A 13,973-nucleotide genomic window follows, 5' to 3' on the forward strand; every position below is an offset into this window, starting at 1 on the left:
TAAAGGGTCTGTGAAATGAACAAAGAAGAGGAAGATGTCACTGCACATCTTTGACTTGACTGGATGCAGACAGACTACTCCATCCTTATATTCAGTACAGTAGAGTGACAAGATCATGTGGGACTCACCAGGTGAGTCATTTCCTTTTCTCTTCCCGTCTGTGTGACCAGCAGCTGGTCTGTAATGCCTTGTAGGAACACATCCTGTTGAGCAGGTCGCAGCAAAGAGCAGCACACTGTGAAACAATGGCATTCATAGACTCCCCAGATGACTGAACCCTGTAGGGGTCCCTTTAAATGACCAGGACTGAAATGGAAGCAATCCCCATCAGACCATTTCCCCGAATGGGCCATGCATGACTGCATCACATTTGGAGGGATTGCTTATTAAGATGGTAGAAATCTGGATCCACAACAGACACTGAATCATGCTTATTAAAATGGTAGATATCTGGGTCCACAGCAGACACTGAATCAATACCTGTGATGTGGGGGGTGGCATAGCCACTTCTTTCTGATGGCTGTCCATGTTAAAACGTATTGCTAGTGTGTTTGATATTCTGTCTTCCAGGATATGAAGTCACAGACTGCTTAAGTCCATACCATGTTCTCTTGTTACTGCCTTAAATACCAGTGTGTTGCATGGCATATCAAATAGACAAATCAATTCCTTCGTGTACGTTTATCCAGATATTCACATAGTGGCCTCTTTAGTGAACACCTTGTTCCTGCACTGTGAAGACTAGCACGGGTCCTTGTATATCGTGTTAGATAGGCAAACTGTCAGTAAGCAGAAGAAATCAGTAATCACAGCAATTCCGTGTATTATTGGCGCTTTAAAGATCATAAAGGGGACAGGAAACAGTTGTGATGGGGATTGTCGTATGTGATGTTACCCCCAAAGGTTTCAGAAGTTAGCATGTGATCTGAGTCCTGAATGGCAAATAGAAGCAAGACCGTGCACAAACCAAGTTGTGGGCGTGCTTGCTTCCATGGAGAACAGTGGATCTAAGAGCAGAGAACAAGGCTAGTTGCCAGAACCTTGAAGACAACGTGGACACTGCTTGGGGATAGGACAGAAAGGAAAATGTTGTCATTGTCAGCTGTGTATGACATTTGGATTATATGATCTGTGTGGAAGGTGAGTTATGGAATTGTCATGATATGTTTCCTTTTGGTAGAAGGTGACTTGGCACTGAACAGAGAAAGGCCTGGGGAGGGCGGGATGAGGTAGTGTGTGGAGACAGTGGAGATGGTTCCGAAGACAGGGGAGGGATGGAGGTATGAAAGAGGGATGAAGCCATGCTGCAGTGATCAGCAGGAGAGCTGCCCTGTGCAGCCTTGTCTGGGAGAGGGCAGATAGCACCTGGATGCGCTGTGCATTTTCCTTGTGGAGACATTGCTCTAACATCTCTGGATTTGTCTGACCACATGGAGACACGGTGCTTCCATTTACTGACATCAGTTATTCCACGTGTATTGACACAGGATAGTTTGAATACCCAAACTAGTCATTGTAAAACTTAACAATTTGATAACGAGTTGCTGATGAATAATTTTCAGATGTAAAGTTTTCTAAGTACAGCTAACTGTAGCATAATTTCCAACAGAATAAGAATCTAACATTTGTCTCTTAAAAAGTGAACCCAAAATTCAGTGTATTTTTGAAAATGGCTGTTCTACAGCATGTACTGCTCTTGGCAGGTTTACAGATGAAGGAAGTGAGTAGGTTTTAGGCAGAGTTGAAGTGAAATCAGTCTCTAAATTCTGCAGCAACTGTTTGTCCCTATTTCTCCAGAAGAAGACTGCCTTTAGAAATGCTTATTTTTGACAGCTGGGCATGGAGCAAACATTCACAAGACAGAGGCAGTTGGATGTCTGAGTTCAAGGCCAGCCTGTAATTCCAATTGCATATATCAACATTAGTCTGTCACATATGCAGGAACTTGTGACTGGTATTTAAAGCAGGTATTATCACTAAAGACCCCCAACTTAGCACATGAGCAGTGTGATGCTCTCAATTCACAGAGTGGGAAGCACAGCTCAGAGCAGAGGGTCTCACTCTGTTTTCTCCTCACAGAAATTCCCAGCCTGTGTTTGGAAAATGGGTCCAGGACATCCTGGCTCAGGGAACCAAAGTTGCTGGGGCTAGGAAGGTCCCACATCTCTCTGACTCTAGAAAAGTGGTTCAACCTGTGACTTGACCCCTTCAGCAAACGTCTATCTCCAAAACTATTTCCATTGTGATTCTTACCTGTAACAACTTTACAGCGATGATGAAGCAACAGAAATAATTTTCTGGTTGGGATCACCACGCATGAGGGACTGTATTAAGAGTCACGTCACAGCATAGGAAGGCTGAGAACCACTGCTGTACAGACATCCAAACACAGAATCCGGCTTCTCAGATATGTCTGGGATCCCTTCATCATTGTCCCCATACTCCTAGAGAGGCACAGCCCCACATCAGGACACCCACACTCACATCTCCGTGCAAGGGAAATCCTGTTCTTCTTTCTCCGTCATTTCTATTTCCACACACTAAGCTATATTTCCAAATTTTCTTTTTTTATGTCTTCAGTACTGAGCTTAAGGATGTGTCTGATTCTTTGACCAACCTTTTTCCTGTTTTGTGATTCTTCTGCAGGGTCTGGGTCATTGGCTGTGCACACACATCCACAGACAGTACAACAACAGCCTCTAGTCCCTTGTTGCTGACCTTTGGGAAGCTGGGCATGTAAGGTAGGTTTGCTGGCAGGAGACTTGCTCTCAGGAACAGGATGTCCTTGCCAGAGGCTGGACTCGAGGATGCTACAGCACTTAGATCTGCCCAGCATCTGACGGCCCTGTCCCAAGCTCTTCACAAATGTGGTGGGAGCACATTTGGGGATTTTTAAAAGTGGTCCCTAGATACTGCTATTGCTCCCCTGGCTGTGCACACATTCCCAGCTATATTCTTGATTTCTCTGGTAGCTGTTCAATGAGAATGCTATACCATGAAAAGAAATCACTGGTGAATTTAAAAAGCCACAGTATGGGGACTGGCGACATAGCTCTCGTGGCAGAATGATTGCCTAGAATGGAAATTGCTCTGTGTTCTTTGACCCTCTGGGCATGTTCACCCTCACCTGTAATACCAGCACTCAAGGCGTAGAGGGAGGAGGAAAGAGACAAGAGAGTCATTACTGTTTATGAGAGTATGGCTCCCAGCCCCCATGGCAGATAGCTCACAACTGCCTTTAACTCTAGCCCCATCAGGAGTCAATGCCTCTGCCAATCATGTGCATACCACAGACAGACAGACAGACATAATTAAAAGTATAACTAAAATCTAAACAAGAAAAAAAAAGAAGCATCAACTCCAGGTCATTGACCAAGGGGAAAACACAGTGGAATTTAAAATATGAACATTATAAAGGCTAACGAAATCTAACAGTCTACAGTCTGGCAGGGGAGATGACTCAGTGGTTCAGAGTGCATTCTATTGTTGCTGAGGATCCAAGGTAGTTTCCAGCATCCATTTCCAACATCCTTGAAGGACCATACCTCAGCTCCAGGAAGGTATGACCTCTCCTGACCTTTGGAGGCACAGGAATTCATGTGTACATACACATAGGAATATACACAACGTAATTATTATTAAGTTATGTACATTTTAAAATTATGTACAAATTAAAATAATTGTTGTGAAACAATGAAGAAAAATGGTCAAATGCCAGGCAGTAATGCGAACAGTTTTCATCAGCGTTAGGTGGCAAATGCGTGCACTTCCAACTATTTGAACACTGGGGTTACACGATCGATCATTAGTGCTAAAAAGTTTCAGAACAGCCTGAATAGCATAGAGAGGCCCTAACTAACAATGAAAACCAAGCAAAAACCTAAAATATCTCGTCAATGCTAAATTTCCTAAAATAGCAATCTTAGAATTCATGGTTTTTCAAAAGATGTGGATCATTATAAAATAAATTTTTGCAGGGAAATCAATGATAAAATTACTTATTTCGTGGGAATTCAACCATATACATGTAGAAATGGAATGAAAATGTTACTGGGCCGAGAAGAAAACAGTAGCATTAAGAATGTGTTTACATTAAAATGAATACTTGAGCTGGGGCAGTGTGCTAAGCTTGGAAGACCAGCAGCACTCTGAAGGCTGAGGGAGGAAGGGCAAGAGTCCCAGGCTGGGCTGGGCTGCTCTGAGACTCTGCACTAAACACACAAAGTAGTTAGCAGGACTATTATCATTCCATTCACTGTTGTAAAGTTTCAGCTTAGTTCTGGCATGGGAAGCCATCCTCTTTCCCCGGATATGAGGCACAGCAATGTACGCCCCTGGCCCAGACATTTTAAAGATTACCATCCCCTAAATGGGAAGGCAACTTCCTCACCACCACATACAGCAAGGCGTATAGAAAATGGTGGCTTGGACTGTACTCAGATTGCTCACTCTCAGGAGATTTCCCTGCAGACAGCCCTGTGCCTTAGGGGTAGGAATCAGCCCAGCGACAGACACATTTCCTTATGCTACTATATGTGCTTTCCTGTGGTGTTTCAAATTTCGTATCCAGGAAGGAAAGTACTTTAAAGTGTAAACTGAGAAAAATGCTTGTGCTCGGGTGGTAAAAGTGGGGCTGGGGAGACAGCTAAATCAATAAATTGCTGGCCTTGTGGGCATGAGGCCCTGAGTGTCATTCACAGAGAGCATCATCAAGAAAATGAAGATAAACTACAGCAGGAAAAGTAGTAGATGTGGTGGGACATGCTTGTGTGTGAAGGTGGAGGCAAGCCTATCCCTGGAATGTGCTGCCCAGCCAACCCAGCCTGCCTTGCTTGTTCCAGGCCAGTTGGAAACCTTGTCTAAGAAAAACTTCAGGGGGATGGCACCTGAGGTACAACACCGGAGGCTGACTTCTGTCCCCTGACCTCACGCGCGCGCACACACACAAACACACACACACACAATTGCTCACGCACTCACAGGCATGCACGAACCCACAATCGCACTTTGGATAAAGGATTATACACCTTCCATACTTCAGGAGAAGTAGTCATTTTGTTCAGTTTCTGGAGCAGTAAGGACGAATGTAATCTATTTTGATGCTGTGTGCATGCCTCTGTGTGTGTGTGTGTGTGGTGTGTGTGTGTGTGTGTGTGTGTGTGTGTGTGTGTGTGTGTGTGTGTGTTTACACACAGAGCTCCACCATCTCTATCTAATGAGGCTGCTTTATCTTAGCCTTAGACTGGGATTGGTCTCCAATCTCGGGTTTACATTTGATATACCTAAGATGTCAAGTATTATGTGACAGGAAATCATAATGAGGTGAAAAAACACTGCCTTATCTTCAGAGGTATGGTCCCTTCAAGTCCAGGTCACAGTCAATGTTCCCTCCCATCCAAACATAGACTCCACTGGGCCCAAGACTCTCACTGATGTAGTTCCCACTAAGGCCAGGAGGTGGCATTCAAACTACATGCCTACATTTATTTTCTTTAAAAGGGCTGATGTTTTATGGAATAGCAATGCGTTTTTAGTGTGTTTGGAAAGCTGGCACACGTATAGAGCAGTTCCATTTATGGATTGCAGCAACTGTAGTGCTCCACAACTCACTTCATCCTCCCTAAGTGTAAAGTGGGCAGTGCACAAGGGATACAGAGTGGTGCTCTGTAGAGAATATGAATGTGGTGGGCACCTTGAATCCCCTGACTCTGGGATGGATGGATTTCCTAGACTTTCCATCCCCTCTCCAGGAGGCTGTGGTACAGTCCCCAGATCGCTGCCTGCCAGGCAAGTTGTATCCTGGTCAGTCACTGCAATTGTGTTGCACCATGCCTGCTGGGGACTTCCAAGAGCAACCTGGTATTTGTGGTGTGGTAGCCAAGTATGTTTCCATGGTGTTTGTGGTGTGGTTGCCATGTATTTTTCTATGAATATGCTCTGCATATGACTCAGATGTAATATGTATTCACCCTTACGATGTAGAACAAACTTGGGGTCCCTTCTCTATTGCAGGGAGATCTCCAAAGTATTTCCTTTACCTCACCATCATTTTGGAGCCACTAATTTGATATTGAAATAGAAATTATCCTCTGTGCCCTACAAGAAGAGATAACACAGAAGAAAAGAGGCAGGAACTGCAAGTCCCTTGACAGCCACAGGACATTGACTGAGCTACTGTTCTATTGCTGGGAAAAGGCGCTGTGCTGAAGGGAATTTACAGAACAAAGCATTAAATTGGGAGCTTGCTTTCAGTGTCAGAGGGTTAGTCCAGTACCATCACTGTGGGCAGCATGGCAGCAGCCAGCCTGGCAGGACACCGTAGCAGTAACTGAGAGTTTACATCCTGATCACAGGCAGGAGGCAGAGGTCTTTTATTTTTTTTTATTTTTTTTTTTTATTGAGAAAAGAAAAAAAAACAAATTTCCTCCTCCTCCCAGTCTCCCATTTCCCTACCCCTCCTCCCACCCTTCTCCCCCTCCTCCCACCCTTCTCCCCCTCCTCCCACTCCTCTCCCTGTCCCTCTCAAGCCCAAAGAGCAGTCAGATTTCCCTGCCCTGTGGTAAGTCCTAGGTCCTCCCCCCTCCGTCCATTTCTAGGAAGGTGAACATCCAAACTGGCTAGGCTCCCACAAAGCCAGCACATTACGTAGGTTCAAAACCCCGTTCAAAAACCCATTGTCCTTGGGTTCTCATCAGCCCTCATTGTTCGCCATGCTCAGAGAGTCCAGTTTTATCCCATGCTTTTTCAGTCACAGTCCAGCTGGTCTTGGTGAGCTCCCAGTAGATCAGCTCCACTGTCTCAGTGGGTGGGTGCTCCCCTCGTGGTCCCGACTTCTTTGCTCATGTTCTCCCTCCTTCTGCTCCTCATCGGGACCTTGGGAGCTCAGTCCAGTGCTCCAGTGTGGGTCTCTGTCTCTGTCTCCATCCATCACCAGATGAAGGTTCTATGATGATATGCAAGATATTCGTCAGTATTGCTATAGGATAGGGTCATTTCAGGTTCCTCATCCTCAGCTGCCCAAGGAACTAACTGGGGACCTCGGCTTGGGCATCTGGGAGCCACTCTAGGTTCAAGTCTCTTGCCAACCCTAAGGTGGCTCCCTTAACTAAGAACCGTGCTTCCGTGCTCCCCCATCCAACCTTCCTTCATCCCAATCCTCCCCCTTCCCCAAGCTCCCCCATTCTCCCCCTATCCCCCTCTCTCCCCATCTCCCTTTACCCCCATCCCACCCCACCCCCAAGATCTCAATTTTCTCCCCGGCAATTTTGTCTACTTCCCATAGCCAAGAGGACATCTATATGCTTTTCCTTTGGTTCACCTTCTTACTTAGCTTCTTTGGTATCACCAATTGTAGACTCCGTGACCCTTGTTTATGGCTAGAAACCAATTATGAGTGAGTACATCCCATGTTCATCTTTTTGGGTCTGGGTTACCTCACTCAGGATAGTGTTTTCTATTTCCATCCATTTGCATGCAAAATTTGAGAAGTCATTGTTTTTTACCGCAGCATAGTACTCTAATGTGTAGATATTCCACACTTTCTTCATCCATTCTTCCATTGAAGGGCATCTAGGTTTTCCAGGTTCTGGCTATTACAAATAATACTGCTATAAACATAGTTGAACAAATGCTCTTGTCATATGATAGGGCATCTCTTGGGTATATTCCCAGGAGTGGTATTGCTGGGTCCAGGGGTAAGTTGATCCCGAATTTCCTGAGAAACCGAAACACCGATTTCCAAAGTGGTTGCACAAGATTGCATTCCCACCAGCAATGGATGAGGGTTCCCCTTGGAGGCAGAGTTCTTTTGAGTCATCAGAACTCACACCCAGTGACACGCCTTGTCCAAAAAGGACACACATCCTAATCTTTCTTAAATTATTCACCACTGAAACATTAACCATAGGAGCTTACGGGGACCATCCTCATTCAAACTACCACTGTCATGTAAGGGATTTCCTCTGCCCCATCAGCAGCTGCAGAGGGAGAATTGGGGCTGGTTGAATACTCATAAGTGCCTTGACTGGAATCTGTTCCAAGATGTCAGTCATTAATACAAGAGACTACTGTGGGACATTTGGGCAGAGCAGGAGGCCATTCCAGTTACTTGTCTAAAATAATGTGCTCTTCAGAAGACAGTAGTCCCCTTTTGGCCCTCTTCATGGACAAACCTGTGTATACTAAAACTGTAAAGACCTTGAGCACACAGGAATTTATGAAACACCATCTGTCTTGGTCACTGTTCTATTGCTGTGAAGAGACACCATGAGCAAGGCCACTCTTATCAAAGAAAGCATTCACGTGCCTTGCTTATAGTTTCTGAGGTTGGTCTGTTACCATCACGGCAGGGAGCATGGTGGCACACAGGCAGACATGGTGTTGGAGAAGTAGCTGAGAGTTCTATTACCTGATCCACAGGGAGAGAGAGGCTGACACTGGGCCTGACATGGGATTTTGAAATTCAAAGCCCACCCCCAGTGGCACACTTCCTTCAATGATGCCACATCTACTCCAACAAGGACACCACATCATCTAAGCCTTCTCAAAGAGTGCCCCTCCTTGGAGACTAAGCATTCAGATACATGAGCCTATGGGGACCATTCTTATTCAAACCTCCACACCACCTCCAGACTCCAAGAGATTTGAGCTCTGTGTTTGCCAGGCGCATATCCCTGGGATGGTCTATGCTGTAAAGCTTCCCTTTTATCCCACATTGATGCTTCCCCAATTTTCTGCAAAGAGGATGTGGGAAATTTCTCTCTTTTTTAGCATAAGGTGACCTTCTCCCAACTTTGTGCTCTTATAGGGGTAGCATAAACACAACTTGGCCAGTAAGGTTTCCCTTCCAATTCTGCAGTTGCTTCTAAGATACAGTCTGAGTCATTATACCAGGATATCAGATGTGCACATAGCCAGAGTTTTGTGGAACTCATCAATTTCTCAGACATGCACAGACAGGTGTTCTCTTCGGGTGCTTAGCTGACTTGGGGCAAATGAAAACATCGTGCAACTAACTAAAACGGGAAACTCGGAGATTTGAATTGTCAAGATGCTTGAAGAAGCAGGCCCACTGGTAAAAGGAAGTGTCCTTTAGTCATTTCTTGTGAGTGGGCACAAATATCCACAGGGGAATTTCCTTTTGTAAGAAGCAGCTATAGAATGAGATGGTGGCGCATGCAGACAGGCTACCACCATAATGAATTCCTAATGCACTGAAGTAAGTTAACTATGTACGCCACCGTTGGGGAGCTGGAGAGATAGATGGTCCATGGCGAGAAAAATAATCTGTTAAAATTGGAGGCAAGTGGCTGGGCAGTGGTGGCGCACACCTTTAATCCCAACACTCGGGAGGTAGAGGCAGGTGGATCTCTGTGAGCTCAAGGCCAGCCTGGTCTACAAGAGCTAGTTCCAGGAGGGCTCCAAAACTACAGAGACACCCCGTCTCAACCCCACCCTCCAGTGGAGGCAGGTAACATCTGATGATTCATGTCAGAATGGCAGGATCACAAGCCGTCTAGACAGTTGGTCTATAGCCATGAGAACTGGGGCGGCTGTCGGGGATTCAAGGATCCATGCATTCCGGGTAACAGAAAAATCAGTACGCTCTGGTTGGTGGCATCTTCTGGACATAATAGGAAAGCTTTTGAGAAATTACATTTCCAGTGATTATCTCTCAAATGAGCAGAGGGATTTTTACAGAATTGCAATCCTTCACATACTATATGGTACATAGAAGGACCTTACCCTAACCCTAACCTTAACCCTTGGGGAGCTGAGGCAGTAGATGGTTCATTGGTTAGGAGCGATACTTGCTTCCCCAGAGGACCTGAATTCAAATCCCAGCACCGATGACAGGAAGCTCAAACCATGTGCAACTCCAGCCTCCGGGATCCAACACTGCTGGACACTGACATTCACATACATAGCCCTCCTCCCCAGGATTAAAGTAAATCTAAAGGCAAAGACAACCAATGAAAATTGGGAAAAGTTTTTCCCTGTCCTGTTATATTTTGAGGAAAAGTTTTGTTTCTGTTCATTAACAACAACAACAAAAAAAGCATTTAAAAAATTTTGAAAGATGCCATTTCATGGTGATAAAATAATCTGTTAAAAATGGAGTCAGGAGACATCTCCTGATCCATGTGGGAACAACAGGACTGTTTCCTATCACATACCCCAATCCAGAGCCCCTGCACATACAAACTCACTGTCTCTATTACGCTCCCACACTACTGGTGGGTATTTTCCACTGTAAACATAGTGAGGCCTGCTACCACATAGCTCAGGGAAGTACATGAATTCCAGAGCTTTCTGACATTTTTTAGAGGGCTGGACTCCAAGCCCGCCTGTCACCTGGTGTGGAAGGAATACTGAAGGTTCCTGCCATGTTTTCCCCCTGTTTTTTCTTAATCTCATCTGCTGCTTCCTCTTGTGGAGGTTGTGTGGCAAGAGAGGCTGCTCATCTCAGCAACTGGGAGGACCAGACTCTTCCCATTTCTGCGGCCACCTGGACACTTACCTCACCCTGAAAGAGAAGGGATGGAAGGAACATTGTGAAACACCGCCTCAGGGTCAGGGTTCCCGAAGGAAAGGCTCTAGGGAAACTGGGAACATGGTCACCTCTGCCCTGAGCAGTGTGGACAGCGGGAGAAGAGGGACTGCTTCCTTAAGCAGTAGAAAAATTCATAGCTTTAACAAGAATTTATTGTATATATTTATTGTGCTGGGATGTAGTGTGTTCAAGATCAGAGGACAATTTACAGGAGTTGGCTCTTTTCTTCCACCAAGTAGCTTCCAGGCCTCAAACTCGTTGGGCTGGGCTGTAAGCACCTTTGCCTGGTGAGCCAACAGATGGGCCAAGAATTCCACAGTCTTGGTTCTTCCGTGTGCATGTACCAACCCTGCCATAAAAGAATGCATGTATGTTTCCAATTGGCCAAAATATGCAAGTCACACAATTTTAGTAGATGTTGTCTATATTCTTCTAGTGTTAGAAAGTAGAATTGCTTTTTATTTTCTCTAATTTCCATGTGTGTTCCATAGTTTACATTGATGCCCCAACATATGTCTTGGGCTAATTCTGGACTTCATACTCTAGAAGGGAAAGCTTAATGACTGAGATGTCTCTATGCTACACCCATTTAAATGGAAAATGTGACAGAAGAAAAGGCCATACATTGCTGGAGGAGAAATTCCATGTACTCCCTATGTAGAAAAACTAGGCAGTGTTGACCAACAGTCAGATGTGAAGCTTCCACAGCTACCGCAGTCCCAGGTACTAAGGGGAGAGACTCAGACATGATGTACACGCGAGAGAACATGCACAAGAATGGTCCCACAGCAAAGCTACACATGTCCAAGTGGTCCCAGATGACCTGACCCCAGAAACCTCAGAAATCCTCTCTGGAATGGAAAGTTGCAGTCTGTATATTAATCTACGGGTTCTTTGGCAGCTACGTACACGTTAACACTCGGATGTATTGCATAATTGTCTAACCATCCCCAGATGTCGGGATCCTAAGGGCACTGAACTCCCTGAGTTCTCTGAGTGAGTGGTCCCCCACACTGCCCTCTGATGCCCCAACCTTGCCTATAGGGAAACTCCATAGTTGCCTTGAAGTCCTGCAACTCACATTTTGATCACCAGATGGCGCGCCTGGCTCTATTTACTAAAGGCTAGTTTTCCCTGAATAAATTAATATTTTTAATGAAAGAAAAAAATACTTCTCAAAATAGGTAACAAAATAATAAGTACCAATATGCCATGATTCTCTTTGTGTATTGTGAATTCTACAATATTGAGTGAAGGTACACACACAAACACACACACACACATATACACACACACACATACATTTCTTCAGCCATGTCATCAATTTATTTCTGTGAATTAGTAGTTTATTGTGTGCCAGGCATCATCATTCTAACCCCACACCTAAATGTCTCACACAATTCCTTTTTCCCTCTTTTGATCTGCTCAAGTGGATTCCCATGGAAACCATTCAAAGAGACTGCCTTAAACTGTCTGGTCCACAAAGAAAAACAAATGCTGCCTTGGAAACCAAGGAAAATTTGGCCCATCCTTTCCACAGTGTTCGCTATCAGGCCCTACTCTTCTCCTGGCTATATCTCCCTTACAGAGGGGAGGGAGGATAAACCTTGTGTGGTGTCTGTCTTGGAAGTTATCCTGGGTGCGGAGTAGATTTTTTTCTGATTCTGCTTCCATTTGATAGTGCAGTTAACATGTATGGATGATCTATAAGAAAGCAATTTGTTTAAGGAGGTCATTGAGGTTACACCAAGCACGTGACTTCCCTTTCCCACACTGTGGGCCTAGAACCAGAGCCACAGGACTCAGAGAGGAAGAGGAACCACATCTTCAAAGACAAAGACAGGCAGAGGGTCCAGTCTGAGCATGTCACTCTCCTGATTTCAGGAAATGCTCACCACAGGTTTCTCACATAGCAGTCACCTCCTCTCAGCTCTCCACGTGGGTAGTCTGTGAGCAAAAAGACACTCTTCTCCATTGCTGGAGAGAATGCAACTGTTCTCCAAGCCTATGGATGGATCTTATGCTAGTGAAAACCAAAAGCGTGCATTCTGGGACCAGGGGTCTTTCTTCTAAGGATCCATCCCAAAGAACACGGAAGGGGACACAAAGAATCTGACAGAGCAACAATGTAGAACTCCAAGAGCAGAACTATGAAAAACATCTGTGGGAAGGAAAGAGGGACAGCATGATCTCAGGTGTATCTACCACTCAAATGACTAGGTACGCATGTGCTTAGCCAGGTATGATGGTATGCATCTGTGATGCCAACAGGCTGATGGTAAAGACAAGAGAATAGTCGTTTTGAGGCTATCCTGAGCTACATAGTGAGCTCAAGTTTTACCTGACTTATATACTGAGATTCTATCTCAAAACAAACAAAATAATTTTTAAGAAGGCAACATGAAGTCCATGATTATAATTATAGAGTGATCTCCAGGATATATTGTGAATACACAACACAAGGTGAAGAAATGAGGCCAGGGTTATCTGCCTAATGTTTTCCTCAGTTACATGCGGCACATGGAGGTTTATAAATTATATAACCCTATTTAAAATAAATAAAGTCAGCTTTAACAAACAAAATTTAATCATAATTATAAGTGTCACCTTCAGCACTGCTCAGATTTCCAGTGGCCAACAGCCACAGACAGCTAGAGCTTCCTGGGCTGGGCAGTGCAGATGCAGAGCATTTTCATCAATTCAGAAAGGTGCATTGGGAACAGAGAGTGCACACCTTTATTGTGAGTGGGAGAATTGATAAAATATGTATGCTTGTGCTTTGAAACACTGGATAGTTGAGCGCCCCCCAAGAAAAGAAAATGATCTCCTATAGAGTGCCCTGGAAGAAACCAGGACAGAGGCTGACATTTATGCTCTCGAAGATGCAGAAGTACTCATTCCATGCACTGATTCCAATCAACTACTTATCACCAACAACTCCATTGCTCAGATTGAGTACACTAAAAAAACTGCCCCCTCAAAGATGCCTGGGGAAAATGGCTGATTCCAGATTTGGGGCCAGGAATGCAACAGAAAAGTGCACAGTGACCTATCGCATCAGGAAGAATTTGGAAAAGACTAAAAAGTCCGTGTTAAAATGGAGATCTTCACTTGAGTGCAGCAAGTCAGACTTATCAGGGAGATGTGGAATATTTTCTCTTACAGACTGAATTAAAGACCAGATGTGATAGTAGTAGCCAAACCTACTATTTTATAATATATATGAATTTAATTGGAGTTACCTGACGAAAGGGATGATGCTTCTCCCAGAAGCCATGGATTATTAAAAAGCCCAGTGCCAAGTGTGGAACACCCCCTCCAGCTGTTGGTCAGGGCTGTTCCAGTGATCCCCCAAAACAATGCAGGTATTGTTTTGATCTTGATTCCTATTGTCATTGCTCTTGATTCCTATTGCTTAAGA

This window comes from Microtus oregoni, unplaced genomic scaffold, assembly GCF_018167655.1.
Source record: "Microtus oregoni isolate MIOR12 unplaced genomic scaffold, Mior012 000050F_002, whole genome shotgun sequence".
Lineage (NCBI taxonomy): Eukaryota > Metazoa > Chordata > Mammalia > Rodentia > Cricetidae > Microtus > Microtus oregoni.